Here is a 22,666-nt window from a genome sequence, read left to right on the forward strand (position 1 = left end):
CTAAGTGACAGAATGAAAGTCAAATTCAAATCCAAGTTGAGCTGAATCTCAAGGTCATGGTCATTGTATTCAAGTAAATTTTCTTTCATTACTGTGTTAAGAAGAGCTAATGCTAATGTATAATGTTCTTTCTTTCTCCAGAAGGAAACGAAATATTTGTTTTAGAGGGATAGGAACAGCATACTATTGAATGTTTTCAATCACAGGAACAGTTGTTTGTTTTGAAACAGTAACACTACAGTTTCCTGAAAACTCCTCTTGCTTTCATAGGACTGCCCTCCACTTGGCCTGTGCCAATGGCCATTCAGTGGTGGTCACTCTGCTCCTGGAGAGAAAATGCCTACTTAACCTCTGTGATGATGAAAACAGGACAGCGCTGATGAAGGTATGGGGCAGTGAACCATGTCCACACGAGGTGGATGTGATTTAACTACTGAGACTAAAAGTGAATTCATCTCATTTAGATATAGCAAACTGGTGAAGCTTGTGGACTGTTTACTTTGAATTCCTAGAATTTACACTCTGTTTCTTGGCGCAACACTGACAGGCCATAGAATGCCAAGAAGAGGAGTGTGCGACCCTTCTGCTGGAGCATGGTGCCAACCCAAATGTCATGGACGTCTGTGAGAACACCGCTCTCCACTACGCTGTCTTTTGCCAGAATATATCACTCACAGCAAAGCTGCTTTCCTGTGACGCCAATATAGAAGCCACGAACAAGGTATATCTCAACTAACTTTATTTACAAAATATTTGCAAAGCATTTTTTTTAAACTAGAAGTGTTTTATTTCTAACTATGTAAATAGGTAAACGGAATAGTGTCCAACAAGCCCTGTTACCATGGAAACAACTCCAAAGCCACTGCAAGGGGTGGGGAAAAATGTTGGAGCCCACAGAGAGGGCAAAGCTCTGTCTCCCAGCCAGCTGTATACCTCAGAAGGAAGATTTCCCATCAGACCATGCCCGGGAGTTGGTGGTAGGCTCGGAGCCCACAGATGATGAAGGCCTGGGGGGAGTGAAGCAATGTGAGGAGTGGCTGCTTCCAGGGGCTCAAAGAATGGGTGCCCCTGGGGGTGGGTTGGAGGAGGAAGGAGACCCAGTGCCCATGAGGGGCAGCCCGGTGAGTGCAAGTGGGCCTGGGAGGCAGCAAGCCTGGAGCCCTGAGCCCTCCAGGACCCCGGTTCTGAGATCCGGCCAAGAGGGTCAGGTCATGTTTGACTCCCAGCAAGGGCATTCAGTGGTGCTGGTGACTGCTTGGTTCATGATGTACACCTCAGGGTCTCCTGCGCTCAGCCCCAGGACCTGCTCAGCGGGGTTGCAGCTGTGCATGTGGAGCTGGTGATGGTGTAGCCGCCCCTCCTGCTTTCTCCAGTGACGTCCTGCAGCTGCAGCCCCACCAGGAACTCCCTCCACTCTCACAGGTGGGCTCAGTTTTCCATGTTTGGAAGCTCCAGCCTTCCCTGAGTGAAAGTATTTTGAAGGAACCAAACTAGGATTTCACTTTAAATCATGATATTTCTCAAGCATTAGAGAGTAAAGCATTCCTTTATGTGTTTATTGCTGGTATTTGTGATAACACTGCACTTGTTAGGTAAAACATTTTCCAAATATTTTACCCCAGTTTTTTTTTGTTGTTGTTTTTTTTTTTTTTTTTTGTAATCAGTCTAAAATAACACAGTAAAGCAAAAGTTGTCTCAGTAGACTTTGTCTTAAAATTCAAACATAACGAAAGCATTTTACAACATATTAGAAATCTTGCTGCTGTTCACAAATTCCCATCTTATGAAAAATGGTTTATATAAACACAGTTTCTCTCTCATTGCCCAAGTCTTAATAAGGTAAAAGGAAAGGAAAAGGAGCAAGCAAGTGAAAAGTGCAAGTCAAGCTGGAATTTTGGCAGTTGGGAAATGCCAAGAAGAGGATTTATTTATTTTAATATTTATTTATTTGGCTGAGCTGGGCTTCGTTTCAGCATGTAGGATCTAGTTTTCTGACCAGGGGTCGAACCCAGGCCCTCTTTCCTGGGAGCACTGAGACCCAGCCACGGGACCACCACGGAAGTCCTGAGATTTTGGTTTGTGCTTTTTATTCCCTTCAGTTTATATATTTCTTATATGCTTTTCAGTTTTCAGGGATAATAGTTGTTATTTTGAAAAACAGTGTGAGTGAATTGTAACTTGCCTAGGTGCCAGTTTTAAGAAGACTCTGATCAAAACAGACTGACAGTGAACAGGTGGTGATTAGGTGGGAATTAAGAAAGAAGAACAAATAACTACCTGATATTATCCTATTCTGGCAGAACCATCCACTTAGATAAGAGTCTAGACTCTACTCTCCCATCTAGAATATCTTGATGGGAAGGAAGTAAGGGGGTTATAAATAATGAGATCAGGTTGCCTTTTGGGTTTACTAGTCCCTATTCTACCACTGTTTACCCAGGAAATTTTTTAAAATTGCAGTTTTGATGACTCTTGCCTCTTACACTTTTCTTTTTTATTCAAACCTTCATGTAAGAGAAGGAATTGGCCATGTGAGTAAGAGATGAGACTGGAGTGGTTGCTGCACTAATTCTCAGCTATATTCTGCTGGTGAACCACAGTTATTTGGGAAAACTTATTTTAAAAATGTATAAGCCTAGGATGTTTGCTGTAGATTTTGACTGAGTAAATCAAGGAACGCATGGACGTGTGTATTTAGAACTATTCCCTTGAGATTCTGATCTAGTCCTTGATGGATAACTATGGAGTGAATACATGTAATTTCTAAATGCACCCTTCACAACAGAAAGTAGTCTCCTGAAGCGTTGGAGTTTGATCAATGCTAGCTACTTCCATCAGCTCCCTCCTTTCCAACAATATTAGCCTGACTTTTTCTCTGCCCCTGTGCTTGAGACATTAAAAGGAGTATCTTTGGCAATATCTATAGGCTTGAACAATAACTTCTTTTCCTTCTAACCACTCATCATTCAGTGACACTCTGAGAGTCTTTAGCGATTTGCTCATGGTGAAGTCACTTCGTATGTAGAGTCTGACCCTTTAAGGATTTTGCACCTTCATTTATCATCCAGGTCATTAGGTCAACAGATGTTTGTTACCAACAGGGTTTTCCTGACTGCAGTAATAGTAACTCATGAGCCTTTTTTGGTGCCAGCTGCAGGACAGACTCTTGCAGTGTGTCTGTTAGAATTGCTGATCCCTGGCATAAGCAGATGAGAGCTTTAAAACCCGTGAAGTTAGTAACAGTACGGAGGGGGATTGTTTTAAGCATTTATTTTCAGCAGGCTTGGAAACTCATGATCCATTTTATTAACAATCTAGAAGAATTCTAGAGATAGATTGTAGTTTGAACAGGCAGTGGAAACATTCTTGACTGTGAATTATGAGTCTTTTTAAAAGACTTTATGTTTAATTGAATTATGAGTCTTAATAGCCTTATTTATTACATATTGGGACCCAATTTTTATTTTGTGAAACATATGATACTAAAGAAAGGAAATGTTTCACATACAAATATTTGCTTTATACCTACCTGTTTGGAAACAGCAAACATAAAACCAAAAGTGGGCCATAACCCAAACATGGCCCTTGGATATGTTTAGTTTACCTCCATACATTGAGCCAACATTTCAAATTTAGGAGGCTCTTGCAGAAGGACCAAATCTGGACTCCCTTGAGCCTATCCTACTGTTTGGTCTGCGTGCAGAGGCCACCCCTTCTATGTGGGACATGTGTTTTCAGGGTTACCAGTCTCACCTGGCTTTTTCACTTACTCAGGTCATCAGCTTTCCGTCCATAAGCATTTGAGTTTCCAATTTTTGATTGATAGTTTATTTTGATAAATATTTGAAGGTTTTTAAAGACAACCTAATTAATCTATAATTGATTTCATATTTTAAAAAATCTCTTAAGAATGGGATTGAATTTTTCAAATTAGAATTTTTAAGTTGGTTGTGGCAGTTTCACACTGAATAACTCTCACAAACACACAAGATTATAAGAGACAGTGCAGGGAGAGCTGGTGGAAGAGCAACTCCCCGAGAAAATGTTGAGCATGTATTCATTGGTAACTTTATGTTGCAGTCTTTAACTAAGAGCAGTAAAGCAAGACAGACACCAGAACTCTAGGATTTTGGAAGCTTCCTCCTGGTGGTCTGGAGGTAATCACATGAGAGTCATCAAGAAGGGTCTTTGAAGATAAGGTGGGGAGGGTGCTTATTCTGCATGCAGTTAGTATCTAGCTAATGCTGACCTCTCAGCCAGAATATCTAACTTAAGGAAGGGCAGTGGAAAGAGCAAGCAAGGAAGAGAGAATGAATAAGATTAAATTCCAGGAGACATTTCTGAGAAAGCAGTAAAACAGGGTTCCCACAGTTGACTTTTTGAAAGAGAAAAAAAAAAGTTTCTCTCTTTGCATGTTCATGTAGAGAATAATATTTCGACTGGAATGTCTGTAAACCTTTTGAGTTTACTCATGGTCATCCTTGGATAGGTTATGCATGCTACAGATAGTATTATATATTTCTGCCTCAGCATTGTCCCTAAAATATTCAGTTGATACAGTAGCTAAATGATACCCGCTCCCGCACCTGCATTGGGAGCTTGACACTTAGCCACTGGACCACCAGGGAAAGCCCAGGGGAGGAACATATTAAAGAGAAAGAAGGTGCACAGGGCAATGAGGAGGGGGCTCTCTTTCATTTACTCTGACTTTTATTTTTAAGTTCAGAGAATCTATTGCATGATTTTAATTTCAGTTTAGAAATAGGTTAACTGTGTACATTAGAAATGGTTTTCCCTGTTTTACAGGATGACCTGACACCACTGTTACTTGTGATATGTGAAAGGAGAGGGCAAATTGTGGAGGTTTTAGTAAAGAAAAAAGCAAATATAAATGCAGTTGATAAGATGAAAAGGTACTGTTTTTCTTTTTCTTTTTAAAACCCTTAGTGCTGGATGCTTGGAGCTGGTGCACTGGGATGACCCAGAGGGATGGTATGAGGAGGGAGGAGGGAGGAGGGTTCAGGATGGGGAACACATGTATACCTGTGGCGGATCCATTTCAATATTTGGCAAAACTAATACAATATTGTAAAGTTTAAAAATAAAATTAAATTAAAAAAAAAAAAACCCTTAGTGCTGTTCTAGGATGGTAATATCAAGATTAAATGAATAAGCAGATTCATTTGTGATCAACACATCATCACTTAGGTAGAAAATCAATTATTATGACTGGGTATCATGAACAATATATAGCAGGATTCATATTCCTTTATAATATTGACCAATGTCATATTCAACCTCTTTTTGTTTGGTTGGTTGATCTTGTAATAGCTGAGAGATTTCAAATTAGTTTTATTAGCTTTGTGAAATATGGATTCTGCTTTTTAGTTTACCTCATGACAGTATCGAGTTTCTTAATTCTTTTAAAAGAATTCTTTAACCTCTACTCTGTATGTATATACTTTTATAAGATGCATAGTAAACCTAAAAGACTTGATTTTGTCTTTTGGATAACTCTTTGTTTTAAATTACTGTGTTTGAAGAATGCCGATGTTACTAGGTTGCAAAAGAGTCAGATACAACATAGCGACTAAATAACAACAGCCACAAAAAGGTGATTATTACTCATGGTCACCTCATCCTGGGGGCTCATCAGTTTTTATCCTTTCTCATTTTAGTACATTTTGATATTTTCATTTTTAATGCAGGTAGAAGCAAGAAAGATAGCTTTGATCAGATAAACAGTTCCTTTAACAAAGACAAGTCAGAGGTGAATGATACAGATGAAAATGATGGGCTTTAGATTCAGGCTAGGTTCAATTCCTAGGTTTCCTACCGATTAGGGTTATCATCAGCAAATAAGTTTCCTGGTACAAAAGGCAAATAGTAATGCATCTTTCAAAGGTGCCTGTGTGTAAGAAAGATTTTGTATATGGTATTTCATTTTAACACCTAGCACACGATTGTCCACATCATTAACTGCCACCATGACTGTTTTTATTCCCATTATTATCAATATTTTTTTATTTAAACCTGCAAGTAGCCTTTCCTTAACCCAACCTCTAGCTGACTTTGAAGCCGAATATATCAGACTAAGGAGGAAATAGGGAATTTATCCCTTCAATAGTCATCTGCCTCAGATAAGTGACCTCAGCATCATTTCTTGTCCATCAAGGACTTTATTATTATTTTTACAAAACATTTATTTATTTGGCCACATGGGGTCCTAGTTGTAGGAACTCTTAGCTGCAGCATATGGGATCAAGTTCCCTGACCAGGGATGGAACCTAGGCCCCCTGCATTGGGAGCCTAGAGTCTTATCCACTGGCCCACCAGGGAAGTCCCCAACAGGGACTTTTGAAATAGTAAGTGCTGCTACCTGGCATCCCAGTGGGACAGGAGGCTTCTTTTCTGTCCCTTCATTTTAGCCTTGGAGGTAATTTGCAAAGATGCACACTTTAGCCTCTAAATGGTCAGTTCTTCATGAAAGGGCAAGGCGTTCACTTGGTAAAGCATCTCAAATAAACTGTTTAAGTCAACTCAACTTCCTGAGGCTACTTATTTGTCTTTTCTGCTAGCAGATGTCAGTGGGGACACTTTTAGGCTGTCAAAGAGGGTCAGGTGCTCCTGCAGGGATTGAGCAGACTTCCCTTTCTCCTTTGTATCTAGATTTGAACCTCAAGGTGGCTTTCTGTCCTGTGGGGGCACTTTTTCTTAGGTCACAGGTTCCCTGTCATCCTTCCCAGAGTAGTGGGTGCCAACTTGCCTGAAATTCCCTAATTATGCTTGGCCCCTCATAGGATCTGTTTCCTGTAATAATGAAAAATTTCCAATGGACTTCTGTCTGCCTCCACCTTAAATGTTTTCAGAATCTGCCCCATAAGGAACTAATTCAGCAGAAATCCCTAAATCTCAAGTAAGATAGTTGGAATTCAGAGAGGTAAGCCCTGTCTAGAACTTGCCAGTACCCAGTGTAAGAGTAGGGATATGTCTTCCAAGTGAATTGGAGAGGAACATGGAGATTAAACATCATTGTCACAAAGATCTGCTGGTTCAGAGTTTGAGGAGATAGAGAAGGAAGAGTAGTGGTCCAGGCCAGGTCGTGATTGTGATTAGTTTTCTGCTCTTGGTGTAATTAGCTGCAATAATGGGGGATCATTATGTTCTCTAATGTAGTGAATTCATATGTTATAAATAAATTTAGGTACACATTATCTAAAAGCGGAGATTCCCTAAATTACAAACCACAAAAAACATCTAATCACCAGAATTAATAACAGTTTCATGCAACACTTGAATGTTAAATGTATGAAAAAGCACACATTGGGATTTACTTGGAATTCCAAATTAGTTATAGCAATAAAGTTGAAGATGAAATTATTCCACTCTTTGACTGTTTCTGCAAGCATTTTGGGGGTATATTATCTCATTACATCCTATTAATCCTTTTGTGAAATAAGGTAGTAATATCACAGTTGTGTAGAGGAAGACTTTGAACAGAAGAGAAACAACTCCTCCAGGAACAAAGAGCAGTTGGTTATAGAGGTAGGATTTGCAAGCTCAAGAGATTTTTCGTATGTCAAGCTAAATCTAGTTAATTATTGGAGCCGTACTGTCCTGAGTTCATGACTACTTCATCTTCCTTTTCTTTCTCCTTTCAGTTCAGTTGCTCAGTTGTGTTTGACTTTTTGGGACCCCGTGAGCCGCAGCATGCCAGGCCTCCCTGTCTGTCACCAACTCCCAGAGTTTACCCAAAATCATGTCCATTGAATCAGTGATGCCATCCAACCATCTCATCCTCTGTTGTCCCCTTCTCCTCCTGCCTTCAATCTTTCCCAGCATCAGGGTCTTTCAAATGAGTCTGCTCTTCGCATCAGGTGGCCAAAATATTGGAGTTTCAGCTTCAACATCAGTCCTTCCAATGAACACCCAGGACTGATTTCCTTTAGGATGGACTGATTGGATCTCCTTGCAGTCTAAGGGACTCTCAAGAGTCTTTTCCAAGACCGCAGTTCAGAAGCATCAATTCTTCTGTGCTCAGCTTTCTTTATAGTCCAACTCTCACATCCATACATGACTACTGGAAAAATCATAACCTTGACTAGACGGACCTATGTTGAGAAAGTAATGTCTCTGCTTTTTAATATGCTAAGTTGGTCTAACTTTCTTTCCAAGGATTAAGCGTGTTTTGATTTCTTGGCTGCAATCACCAACTGCAGTGATTTTGGAGCCCCAAAAAGCAAAGTAAGTCACTGTTTCCCCATCTATTTGCCATGAAGTGATGGGACCGGATGCCATGATCTTAGTTTTCTGAATGTTGAGCTTTAAGCCAACTTTTTCACTCTCTTCTTTCACTTTCATCAAGAGGCTTTTTAGTTCTTCACTTTCTGCCATAGGGTGGTGTCATCTGCATATCTGAGGTTATTGATATTTCTCCCAGCAATCTTGATTCCAGCTTGTGCTTCATCCAGCCCAGTGTTTCTCATAATGTACTCTGCATATAAGTTAAATAAGCAGGGTGAAAATATACCTTTACTTTCTCCTTTACTACATGCTAAATAAAAGTTTATAGAACTTAGAAACTTGAAATGTATGTGACAATTGAAGTTTTCATATCTCTGACATTGTCTGAAATGATCTAAGAATTTGGTAGTTGTTTTTCATATCAGTGTTAAAATATTATTTATCGCATTTTTAATACATAGCTTTCACCAACTGATTTCTGAATATAAAGAAAGGAGATCTAAATCTTCTCCTGACAATAGCAACCCAGATACGTCATCTGATACCGAATTACTCTCGGTGATTCTACCATAGATAAAGTAGGAATGAGGAAGTTTCAATAGTGAAAGAACTATGAAAAAATTAGTGTAAATTGCATGTGTATTTTATTTTTTTAATTAATTTCTTTATACTCTAGTATTCAGAATTCTTTAAGAAGTTAATTGTAGGCGATTTAACATCAAAGACATTATTGTCTAAAAAGAAATCCATGTCTTTAATATGGCCCCTAAAGTCCTATATTAGATCTTTGTGTAAATCAGAAAAAAAATTTAAGTGAGTATAATGTATATTTCATCTATAGTCATAGTACAGCAGATCGGACATCTTATGAAAGTGAACTTTCATTTTTAGAAATCGTTTACATTTAGTGAATGAATAGTTAGTAGTTACTGTGTAGTGATTAGTTTCACTAAAATAGTTACCATCATTAAACCTGGGAGCTTGAATAATCCCTTCCTGGTAGGATAAGAAATGATAAACAATAACTGCAAAGCTGAGGCAGTGTGCAGCATAGTAGTGAGAGATTATTTCTGAAAGATACCTACCAATTGTACAGAAGGCAGAAAAGCAATGCCTGGTTGAGAACCAGTTATTTTGCCTATTGTACCAACAGTTCTAGATTACCAACTTCAATCCTTACAGATCCAGAGAGAGTGAGATAGGTTGACTTCATTAGGATCAGATATTTTCTTTTGTGTGTTGGACAGTTGTCGTGAGAGTATAGTTTTGTAAGAACAAGATGTTCTCTTGCCATCAATTAAAAGATTATCATAATAGATATTCAAATAGAACAACTTGGGACTCTGCAGGTTCTAATAAAAGCACAAAAATACTTTGCATTAACAAAAACAGCATTAAGTCCACAGGATGTGGCATTTAGCACATTGTACAGGGTGTCCAAGGATACCTTTAATTGAGTAGACCTCTATCTAATCAAAGGGGGCTTCCCAGGTGGCTCAGTAGTAAAGAATCCACCCGCCAATGCAGGATATATGGCTTGATCCCTGTGTCAGGAAGATCCCGTGGAGAAGAAAATGGCAACCCACTCCCATACTCTTGCCTGGGAAATCCCATGGACAGAAGGGCCTGGTGAGCTGTAGTCCACGGTATCACAAGAGTCAGACACCATTTGGTGACTGAACAACAAAAACATCTATCAAAGTACTATAGATTGGTTTATTACACTAGTCAGGGGAGATACAGAGATGACAGTATCTTGGTCTTCAATACGCTCAGAATAGCATTTTTCTCTGGTTAATTTCTATATTTTTCTAAAGAAAATTTTCAAAGAAAACATGCTTATTTACTTGTTCATTTGTTCACTAAACAGAAATTTCAAGTGTCTTTTAAGTACTAAGCATTGTTCTGATGTCACAGAGTGCAAACATTTAAAAATCACTGCCCTTGCTCTCCTTGCTCAAGCTTGCAGTGCTCCTCTCCCCGTGGAGTCACTGCATGTGAGTCATCCCTCCAGCATCAGATCATGACGACCTTGGGAAATGTTGTCCAACAGCACCAGAGTCCGTGGCTCCCTCCATCCTTCCCTCCCTCCCCTTGTTCATCAGCTTAGAATGTGATGATGTATGCCTTCCAAGCTGAAAAAGCATGATTTCTATAAACATTTGCTACATAATGGGAAGGACTGATATAATGATATCCCTCAAGAGTACACAGCACTCTTTGGACCATCCTGCTCTTGAGCAATGGAAGGAGATAGTCCCAAGAGATTCTTTTTAAACATGTTAGTATATATACACACAGAAGCTGAACTTTTTTTAAAAGTTCCATATATGTATACACACACACACACACACACACACACACACACACACACAAACAAAAGCTGAACTCTTTAAAAAATATATAGGGAACTTTTTTAAAAAGTTCGGCTTTTGTGTACCCTACTTCATGCTCACTACTACAAGTCTAGTCCACATTCTCATCACTGAATTGAGCCTCTTTACCTGTTTGCCCTCCCCCACCTGCCTTTCAAGAGATTGTCCTTTCTAAACTTGGAATCACTACATATTTCTCTTGACTTTGGAAAGAGGGCCAGGAAGAGAAGACTTTTGTTTCCAATGTTTTACCTTGCTCTGAGGTTCAGTGCCTTTGACCAAGCTTCCCTGTGATAGGGCGTTTTCATCGTGAACTGAAGAGCCAGAGATGTTGTCATGTCCCAGTAAGACACCAATAGTCTCTGTTCAGTGCTCCAGACAATAGAAATCCAGAAATACTGTGCTGTTTAAGCGTGCTATTTTCAGCTTATAGTACTTATTGTATTAATGGTATAGTATCATTTTCTGTCAGTTTCCTAGAGTTTGGTTAGGATTATGGTCATTGTAAACAGCAGTTCTTTTCTTTGTTGTTTTGTTTTGCATTTGATGACTATAAAGGGAGGGTTCTTAGGCATTAGTGGCCTACGAGTATAGTACAACCATTGTTCCTTTCCTCTAGTGTGGCCTCCAGGTGTGGTTTGAAAGGAATACTTTTAAACAAAGCCTCAGTCTTGAGGTTTTAATATTCTGTATTTTTCTTCTGTTGATTTAAAATTTATCTTGCTTTTTTCTTTAATAGTGGATGAGAGTTCTGAAGAGGACTCTTCAAGGAGGTAGGATTTTATGGATGTTTTAAATTATATGTTTAACTAAGGGAACATGGAGAAGAGAAACTAATGGTTGTTGAGTGTTCTACTCTGGGTTAGACACTGCATTACGTGCTTAACATTTGTGACCTCATAGAGTCATCACAGCAGCTTTGTAAAGTAGCTGTGTCCTACTTTTACTTAATTAGGCAATAGTTGAATTAACCCTGGTTAAAATGAGCTGACCTGTGATTTGACAATTGGCCTTCCTGGCTCCCACATCTACTCCCATGGCCCTCAGCAGAGACTGAGAAGTACCCGTGTAGCATATAAGTTAAAGATATAAATTAGTTCTTTGACTTGTGTACATTTAAGTTTCGACATTGTGGGGAAACTCCCTGTAATCCCTTAGAGTAAAGGAGAGAAGTGGTGCCATCTCAGAAAGTGGTATCCCTGCTGACAGACCAAGACTCCTATTTTGGACGGATTCAGATTCGTCTCTGAACCTTGAACAGACAATAGAGAAGGAAAAGCCTATTCTTCCACTTTGTTTTAAGTCATCAGGTTTATTCCAGTTTGGGCAAACAAGAATTATTTCAATCCATCAATTGGATTTTCAGTTCAGCTATTAGAACTTTCAGTGAAAACAAATTATTTTTAGGCTCTGCTGATACATTGGCTGTCACTCTCTGTTATGGAAACTAAGAATGAGTGTTAACTAGACATTTCATAGGTTGGGAGAGATGGATGCAGAAATAGGTAACGAAAACCTTTTTTGGAGAATTCCCTGGGGGTGCCAGTGGTCATGTATGGATGTGAGAGTTGGACTGTGAAGAAAGCTGAGCACCGGAGAATTGATGCTTTTGAATTGTGGTGTTGGAGAAGACTCTTGAGAGTCCCTTGGACTGCAAGGAGATCCAACCAGTCCATTCTGAAGGAGATCAGCCCTGGGATTTCTTTGGAGGGAGAGATGCTGAAGCTGAAACTCCAGTACTTTGGCCACCTCATGTGAAGTGTTGACTCATTGGAAGAGACTCTGATGCTGGGAGGGATTGGGGGCAGGAGGAGAAGGGGACAACAGAGGATGAGATGCTGGATGGCATCACTGACTCGATGGATGTGAGTCTGAGTGAACTCCGGGAGTGGTGATGGACAGGGAGACCTGGTGAGCTGCAATTCATGGGGTTGCAAACAGTCAAACATGACTGAGTGACTGAACTGAACTGGTGGTGCAGTGGTTAAGATGGTTAGTAAGACATCTTCCAATGTAGGCAGTGTGGGTTTGATAGTCAGAGAATCTAAGATCTCACATGACCCAGGGTCAGACAGCCAAAACATAAAATAGAAGCACCATTGGAACTAATTCAGTAAGGACTTTAAAAGTGGTCCACATCAAGAAATCTTTAAAAAATTAAAAAAAAAAAAAAAAGCTGTTATAAAACAGGCCAGGGGAGGAACCAAGATGGCAGAGGAGTAGGATGGGGAGAACACTTTCTCCCCCACAAATTCATCAAAAGAACGTTTATTTATTTTTTTCTAATTTTATTTTATTTTTAAACTTAACATAATTGTATTAGTTTTGCCAAATATCAAAATGAATCCACCACAGGTATACATGTGTTCCCCACCCTGAACCCTCCTCCCTCCTGCCTCCCCATACCATCCCTCTGGGTCGTCCCAGCGCACTAGCCCCAAGCATCCAGTATCGTGCATCAAACCTGGACTGGCAACTCGTTTCTTACATGATATTTTACATGTTTCAATGCCATTCTCCCAAATCTTCCCACCCTCTCCCTCTCCCACAGAGTCCATAAGACTGTTCTATACATCAGTGTCTCTTTTTTTTTTTTTTTTTATTCTTCCAATTTTATTTTATTTTTAAACTTTACATAATTGTATTAGTTTTGCCAAATATCAAAATGAATCCGCCACAGGTATACATGTGTTCCCCATCCCGAACCCTCCTCCCTCCTCCCTCCCCACACCATCCCTCTGGGCCGTCCCAGTGCACCAGCCCCAAGCATCCAGCATCATGCATCGAACCTGAACTGGCAACTCGTTTCCTACATGATATTTTACATGTTTCATTGCCATTCTCCCACATCTTCCCACCCTCTCCCTCTCCCACAGAGTCCATAAGACTGTTCTATACATCAGTGTCTCTTTTGATGTCTCATACACCGTGTTATTGTTACCATCTTTCTAAATTCCATATATATGCATTAGTATACTGTATTTATGTTTTTCCTTCTGGCTTACTTCACTCTGTATAATAGGCTATAATAGGATCCAGTTTCATCCACCTCATTAGAACTGATTCAAATGTATTCTTTTTAATGGCTGAGTAATACTCCATTGTGTATATGTACCACAGCTTTCTTATCCATTCATCTGCTGATGGACATCTAGGTTGCTTCCATGTCCTGGCTATTATAAACAGTGCTGCGATGAACACTGGGGTACACGTGTCTCTTTCCCTTCTGGTTTCCTCAGTGTGTATGCCCAGCAGTGGGATTGCTGGATCATAAGGCAGTTCTAGTTCCAGTTTTTTAAGGAATCTCCACACTGTTCTCCATAGTGACTGTACTAGTCTGCATTCCCACCAACAGTGTAAGAGGGTTCCCTTTTCTCCACACCTTCTCCAGCATTTATTATTTGTAGACTTTTGGATGGCAGCCATTCTGACTGGTGTGAAATGGTACCTCATAGTGGATTTGATTTGCATTTCTCTGATAATGAGTGATGTTGAGCATCTTTTCATGTGTTTGTTAGCCATCTGTATGTCTTCTTTGGAGAAATGTCTATTTAGTTCTTTGGCCCATTTTTTGATTGGGTCGTTTATTTTTCTGGAGTTGAGCTGTAGGAGTTGCTTGTATATTTTTGAGATTAGTTGTTTGTCGGTTGTTTCATTTGCTATTATTTTCTCCCATTCTGAAGGCTGTCTTTTCACCTTGCTAATAGTTTCCTTTGATGTGCAGAAGCTTTTAAGGTTAATTAGGTCCCATTTGTTTATTTTTGCTTTTATTTCCAATATTCTGGGAGGTGGGTCATAGAGGATCCTGCTGTGATGTATGTCGGAGAGTGTTTTGCCTATGTTCTCCTCTAGGAGTTTTATAGTTTCTGGTCTTACGTTTAGATCTTTAATCCACTTTGAGTTTATTTTTGTGTATGGTGTTAGAAAGTGGTCGTGTTTCATTCTTTTACAAGTGGTTGACCAGATTTCCTAGCACCACTTGTTAAAGAGATTGTCTTTAATCCATTGTACATTCTTGCCTCCTTTGTCAAAGATAAGGTGTCCATATGTGCGTGGATTTATCTCTGGGCTTTCTATTTTATTCCATTGATCAATATTTCTGTCTTTGTGCCAGTACCATACTGTCTTGATAACTGTGGCTTTGTAGTAGAGCCTGAAGTCAGGTAGGTTGATTCCTCCAGTTCCATTCTTCTTTCTCAAGATAGCTTTGGCTATTCGAGGTTTTTTGTATTTCCATACAAATTGTGAAATTATTTGTTCTAGCTCTGTGAAGAATACTGTTGGTAGCTTGATAGGGATTGTGTTGAATCTGTAAATTGCTTTGGGTAGTATACTCATTTTCACTATATTGATTCTTCCAATCCGTGAACATGGTATATTTCTCCATCTATTAGTGTTCTCTTTGATTTCTTTCACCAGTGTTTTATAGTTTTCTATATATAGGTCTTTAGTTTCTTTAGGTAGATATATTCCTAAGTATTTTATTCTTTCCGTTGCAATGGTGAATGGAATTGTTTCCTTAATTTCTCTGTTTTCTCATGATTAGTGTATAGGAATGCAAGGGATTTCTATGTGTTGATTTTATATCCTGCAACTTTACTATAGTCATTGATTAGTTCTAGTAATTTTCTGGTGGAGTCTTTAGGGTTTTCTATGTAGAGGATCGTGTCATCTGCAAATAGTGAGAGTTTTACTTCTTCTTTTCCAATTTGCATTCCTTTTATTTCTTTTTCTGCTCTGATTGCTGTGGCCAAAACTTCCAAAACTATGTTGAATAGTAATGGTGAAAGTGGGCACCCTTGTCTTGTTCCTGACTTTAGAGGAAATGCTTTCAATTTTTCACCATTGAGGATAATGTTTGCTGTGGGTTTGTCATATATAGCTTTTATTATGTTGAGGTATGTTCCTTCTATTCCTGCTTTCTGGAGAGTTTTTATCATAAATGGATGTTGAATTTTGTCAAAGGCTTTCTCTGCATCTATTGAGATAATCATATGGTTTTTATTTTTCAATTTGTTAATGTAGTGTATTACATTGATTGATTTGCAGATATTGAAGAATCCTTGCATCCCTGGGATAAAGCCCTCTTGGTCATGGTGTATGATCTTTTTAATGTGTTGTTGGATTCTGATTGCTAGAATTTTGTTAAGGATTTTTGCATCTATGTTCATCAGTGATATTGGCCTGTAGTTTTCTTTTTTTGTGGGATCTTTGTCAGGTTTTGGTATTAGGGTGATGGTGGCCTCATAGAATGAGTTTGGAAGTTTACCTTCCTCTGCAATTTTCTGGAAGAGTTTGAGCAGGATAGGTGTTAGCTCTTCTCTAAATTTTTGGTAGAATTCAGCTGTGAAGCCGTCTGGACCGGGGCTTTTGTTTGCTGGAAGATTTTTGATTACAGTTTCAATTTCCGTGCTTGTGATGGGTCTGTTAAGATTTTCTATTTCTTCCTGGTCCAGTTTTGCAAAGTTGTACTTTTCTAAGAATTTGTCCATTTCTTCCACGTTGTCCATTTTATTGGCATATAATTGTTGATAGTAGTCTCTTATGATCCTTTGTATTTCTGTGTTGTCTGTTGTGATCTCTCCATTTTCGTTTCTAATTTTATTGATTTGATTTTTCTCCCTTTGTTTCTTGATGAGTCTGGCTAATGGTTTGTCAATTTTATTTACCCTTTCAAAGAACCAGCTTTTGGTTTTCTTGATTTTTGCTATGGTCTCTTTTGTTTCTTTTGCATTTATTTCTGCTCTAATTTTTAAGATTTCTTTCCTTCTACTAACCCTGGGGTTCTTCATTTCTTCCTTTTCTAGTTGCTTTAGGTGTAGAGTTAGGTTATTTATTTGACTTTTTCTTGTTTCTTGAGGTGTGCATGTATTGCTATGAACTTTCCCCTTAGGACTGCTTTTACCGTGTCCCACAGGTTTTGGGTTGTTGTGTTTTCATTTTCATTAGTTTCTATACAAATTTTGATTTCTTTTTTTATTTCTTCTGTGATTTGTTGGTTATTCAGCAGCGTGTTGTTCAGCCTCCATATGTTGGAATTTTTAATAGTTTTTCTCCCGTAATTGAGATCTAATATTACTGCATTGTGGTCAGAAAAAATGCTTGGAATGATTTCTATTTTTTTGAATTTACCAAGGCTAGATTTATGGCCCAGGATGTGATCTATCCTGGAGAAGGTTCCATGTGCACTTGAGAAAAAGTTGAAATTCATTGTTTTGGGATGAAATGTCCTATAGATATCAATTATGTCTAACTGGTCTATTGTATCATTTAAAGTTTGTGTTTCCTTGTTAATTTTCTGTTTAGTTGATCTATCCATAGGTGTAAGTGGGGTATTAAAGTCTCCCACTATTATTGTGTTATTGTTAATTTCTACTTTCATACTTGTTAGCATTTGTCTTATGTACTGTGGTGCTCCTGTGTTGGGTGCATATATATTTATTATTGTTATATCTTCTTCTTGGATTGATCCTTTGATCATTATGTACTGACCATCTTTGTCTCTTTTCACAGCCTTTGTTTTCAAGTCTATTTTATCTGATATGAGTATTGCTACTCCTGCTTTCTTTTGGTCCCTATTTGCATGGAAAATCCTTTTCCAGCCCTTCACTTTCAGTCTGTATGTGTCCCCTGTTTGAGGTGGGTCTCTTGTAGACAATATATGTAGAGGTCTTGTTTTTGTATCCATTCAGCCAGTCTTTGTCTTTTTGTTGGGGCATTCAACCCATTTATGTTTAAGGTAATTACTGATAAGTATGATCCCGTTGCCATTTACTTTATTGTTTTGGGTTCGAGTTTATACACAGTTTTTGTGTTTCCTGTCTAGAGAATATCCTTTAGTATTTGTTGGAGAGCTGGTTTGGTGGTGCAGAATTCTCTCAGCTTTTGCTTGTCTGAAAAGCTTTTGATTTCTCCTTCATACTTGAATGAGATCCTTGCTGGGTACAATAATCTGGGCTGTAGGTTATTTTCATTTAAACACCAAGTAAATTCCACAAAACCACTTCTGAATGCCGGCAGAGGATATCAGGCACCCAGAAAAGCAACCCAAGTCTTCGAAAGGAGGTAGGAAAAAATATAAAAGATAAAAAAAAGAGACAAAAGGGAGTCTTAAAAAGAGAAGTTTCCAAACACCAGGAAACCTTCTCACTGCCAAATCTGTGCCGAGCTTTGGAAGCATAGAGGGCAACATAACAGGGAGGAAAAATAAATAAACAATTAAAACCCGCAGATTGTGAGCCCTGCGGTAACTCCCCCAGCAGAGAAGCAGCGCAGACACCTGCACATGCCATTAGCAAGCAGGGGCTGGGCAGGGAGGCGCGGCGCGGGCTGCATCGCTTAGAGTAAGGACCTGGCCTGAATACCCTGAGCGCTATCTGAGCGAAATAATTTGGGCTAGCAAACCAGACTGTGGGATATCTACCATGCGAAAAGCCAGCCCTAACCTAAGACACTGCCAGGCCCGTGCACAGAACAAAGGACTGAACAGAGATAGCCGGCTGCAGACCTTCCCGCTCCGGTGACAGGCAGCCAGAAGAGGGCAATCGCAGCCCCAGAGAGACATTATCTATAAAACTGTAAGCAGGCTTCTTTGCTAACTAAAACTTCTTGGGGGTCTGGATGGTCAACATCTACCTGAGAAGGTGCGCTGGTTGTACACCTAGGTAACCGAGCAGCAGAGAGACGATAAATCACAGCAACTGTGCTCGCCAAACACCTCATCACCTGAGCTGCTCGGACCTGGGAAGGGCACAAAACGCAGGCCCAACCAAGTCTGTGCCTCTGAGAACTACCCGAGTGCCTGATCCTGAGTGGCTTGGACCTGGGAGGTGCAGGCAGCCCAGAGCCAGCCACGGATGGTTCCCGGCGGAGCAACCTAGAGCCTGAGCTGTGTGGGCAGGGAGGCTACATGTGCCGTGAGCAGGGGAGACCCAGTGTGGCTGAGGCACTGTGAGCACACACCAGTGTTATTTGTTTGCAGCATCCCTCCCTCCCTCCCCACAGCGCGACTGAACAAGTGAGCCTAAAAAAAAAAAAAAGGCATCCTCCACCGTCCCCTTTGTGTCAGGGCGGAAACCAGACACTGAAGAGACCAGCAAACAGAAGAAGCTATAACAGAGGGAACCGCCTTGGAAGCTACAGACAATAGATTAAAACCCTGTGGTTACTACCGACTACATAGGAAGGGGCCTATAGATCTTGAGAAATATAAGTCGGACCAAGGAACTAGCCAAAAATGAACTGAACCCACAATACTCACAACAAAACCAGAGAAAGTCCTAGATATATTTTTACTATTTTTACGATCATTCTTTCTTTCTTTTTTTTAATTAAAAAAAAAATTAAGTCCTCTATTATTCCTTTAATTTTCACTTTTATAACCTATTACTTTGCAAAAAAAAAAGACCCTTTTTTTTAAAGCAAACTTCATATATATATATATTTTATAATTTTTTGAACTTTTTTTTTTTCCTTCTTTTCTTTAACATTGTATTTTTGAAATTCCAAACTCTACTCTAGGTTTTTAATTTTAGCTTTTTGGTATTTGTTATCAATTTTGTACCTATAGTTTTTTATATATATATATATATATATAATTTCTGTGACTTTTTTTTTGCTTGTTTCTTTCTCTTCTTCTTTTATATAACATTGTACATCTGAAATTCCAAACTCTACTCTAGATTTTTAATTTATGCTTTTTGGTATTTGATACCAATTTTGTACCTGTATTTTCTTTATAATTTTTGTGACTTTGTTTTTGTTTGTTCATTTTTTCTCTTTCTTTTCCTTCTTCTTTTCTTTAACATCGTATTTTTTAAATTCCAAACTCTACTCTAGATTTTTAAATTTTGCTTTTATGTATTTGTTACCAATTTTGTACCTTTAAGAACCCAATCTTCAGTACCCATTTTTCACTAGGGAGTGAGATTACTGGATTGACTGCTCTCTCTCTCCCTTTGGACTCTCCTTTTTCTCCACCAGGTCGCCTGTGTCTCCTCCCTAACCCCTCTCTACTCTACCCAACTCTGTGAATTTCTGTGTGTTCCAGACGATGGAGAACACTTAGGGAACTGATTACTGGCTGGATCTGTATCCCTCTATTTCATTCCCCCCTTTTATCCTCCTGGCCACCTCTGTCTCCTTCCTCCTTCTTCTCTTCTCTGTATAACTCCGTGAACATCTCTGAGCAGTCATAAGGAAGTGATTACTGGCTAGCCCACTCTCTCCTCTATTGATTCCACCTCATCTCATTCGGGTCACCTCTAACTCCCTCCTCCCTCTTCTCTTCTCCATGTAACGCTGTGAACCTCTCTGGGTGACCCTCACAGTAGAGAAACTTTTCATCTTTAACGTAGATGTTTTATTAGTGGTGCTGTATAGAAGGAGAAGTTTTGAAACTACTGTAAAAATAAAACCAATAACTGGAAGCAGGAGGCTTAAGTCCAAACCCTGACTCCAGGGAACTCCTGACTCCAAGGAACATTAATTGACAGGAGCTCATCAAACGCCTCCATACCTACACTGAAACCAAGCACCACACAAGGGCCAACAAGTTCCAGGGCAAGACATACCAAGCAAATTCTCCAGCAACAAAGGAACACAGCCCTGATCTCCAAGATACAGGCTGCCCAAAGTCACCCCAAAATAATAGACATCTCATAACTCATTACTGGACATTTCATTGCACTCCAGAGAGAAGAAATACAGCTCCACCCACCAGAACACCGACACACGCTTCCCTAACCAGGAAACCTTGACCAGCCACCTGTACAAACCCACACACAGCGAGGAAATGCCACAATAAAGAGAACTCCATAAACTGCCAGAATACAGAAAGGACACCCCAAAATCAGCAATTTAAGCAAGATGAAGAGACAGAGGAATATGCAGCAGATAAAGGAACAGGATAAATGCCCACCAAACCAAACAAAAGAGGAAGAGATAGAGAATCTACCTGATAAAGAATTCTGAATAATGATAGTGAAATTGATCCAAAACCTTGAAATCAAAATGGAATCACAGATAAATAGCCTGGAGACAAGGATTGAGAAGATGCAAGAAAGGTTTAACAATGACCTAGAAGAAATAAAAAAGAGTCAATATATAATGACTAATGCAATAAATGAAATTAAAAACACTCTGGAGGCAACAAATAGTAGAATAACAGAGGCAGAAGATAGGATTCGTGGATTAGAAGATAGAATGGTAGAAATAAATGAATCAGAGAGGATAAAATAAAAACGAATTAAAAGAAATGAGGACAATCTCAGAGACCTCCAGGACAATATTAAATGCTACAACATTTGAATCATAGGGGTCCCAGAAGAAGAAGACAAAAAGAAAGACCATGAGAAAATACTTGAGGAGATAATAGTTGAAAACTTCCCTAAAATGGGGAAGGAAATAATGACCCAAGTCCAAGAAACACAGAGAGTCCCAAACAGGATAAACCCAAGGTGAAACACCCCAAGACACATATTAATCAAATTAACAAAGATCAAACACAAAGAACAAATATTAAAAGCAGCAAGGGAAAAAAAACAAATAACACACAAGGGAATTCCCATAAGGATAACAGCTGATCTTTCAATAGAAACTCTTCAAGCCAGGAGGGAATGGCAAGACATACTTAAAATGATGAAAGAAAATAACCTACAGCCCAGATTATTGTACCCAGCAAGGATCTCATTCAAATATGAAGGAGAAATCAAAAGCTTTTCAGACAAGCAAAAGCTGAGAGAATTCTGCACCACCAAACCAGCTCTCCAACAAATACTAAAGGATATTCTCTAGACAGGAAACACAAAAACGGTGTATAAATTCAAACCCAAAACAATAAAGTAAATGGCAAGGGGATCATACTTATCAGTAATTACCTTAAACGTAAATGGGTTGAATGCCCCAACAAAAAGACAAAGACTGGCTGAATGGATACAAAAACAAGACCCCTACATATGTTGTCTACAAGAGACCCACCTCAAACAGGGGACACATACAGGCTGAAAGTGAAGGGCTGGAAAAGGATTTTCCATGCAAATAGGGACCAAAAGAAAGCAGGAGTAGCAATACTCATATCAGATAATATAGACTTGAAAACAAAGGCTGTGAAAAGAGACAAAGAAGGTCACTACATAATGATCAAAGGATCAATCCAAGAAGAAGATATAACAATTATAAGTATATATGCACCCAACATGGGAGCACTGCAATATGTAAGACAAATGCTAACAAGTATGAAAGGAGAAATTAACAATAACACAATAATAGTGGGAGACTTTAATACCCCACTCACAACTATGGATAGATCAACTAAACAGAAAATTAACAAGGAAACACAAACTTTAAATGATACAATAGACCAGTTAGACGTAATTGATATCTATAGGACATTTCATCCCAAAACAACGAATTTCACCTTTTTCTCAAGTGCACATGGAACCTTCTCCAGGATAGATCACATCCTGGGCCATAAATCTAGCCTTGGTAAATTCAGAAAAATAGAAATCATTCCAAGCATCTTTTCTGACCACAATGCAGTAAGATTAGATCTCAATTACAGGAGAAAAACTATTAAAAATCCCAAAATATGAAGGCTGAACAAAACGCTGCTGAATAACCAACAAATCACAGAAGAAATAAAAAAAGAAATCAAAATTTGCATAGAAACGAATGAAAATGAAAACACAACAACCCAAAACCTGTGGGACACTGTAAAAGCAGTCCTAAGGGGAAAGTTCATAGCAATACAGGCATACCTCAAGAAACAAGAAATAAGTCAAATAAATAACCTAACTGTACACCTAAAGCAACTAGAAAAGGAAGAAATGAAGAACCCCAGGGTTAGTAGAAGGAAAGAAATCTTAAAAATTAGGGCAGAAATAAATGCAAAAGAAACAAAAGAGACCATAGCAAAAATCAAGAAAACCAAAAGCTGGTTCTTTGAAAGGATAAATAAAATTGACAAACCATTAGCCAGACTCATCAAGAAACAAAGGGAGAAAAATCAAATCAATAAAATTAGAAACGAAAATGGAGAGACCACAAAA

At 39.0% G+C, this 22,666-nt stretch overlaps 1 protein-coding gene and 1 long non-coding RNA gene across 2 annotated transcripts in view; both read left to right on the forward strand.

Annotated features, from left to right (window-relative positions):
• The window catches only part of LOC133243974 (liprin-alpha-1-like), a 333,694-nt gene that overhangs the window by 63,375 nt on the left and 247,653 nt on the right, over positions 1 to 22,666 (forward strand). The gene's annotated exons all lie outside the window — the stretch shown is intronic.
• Positions 1 to 22,666, forward strand: part of LOC133243975 (uncharacterized) — a 136,226-nt gene that overhangs the window by 19,561 nt on the left and 93,999 nt on the right. The gene's annotated exons all lie outside the window — the stretch shown is intronic.

The sequence above is a fragment of the Bos javanicus genome, unplaced genomic scaffold (genome assembly GCF_032452875.1).
Source record: "Bos javanicus breed banteng unplaced genomic scaffold, ARS-OSU_banteng_1.0 tig00001692_1, whole genome shotgun sequence".
Lineage (NCBI taxonomy): Eukaryota > Metazoa > Chordata > Mammalia > Artiodactyla > Bovidae > Bos > Bos javanicus.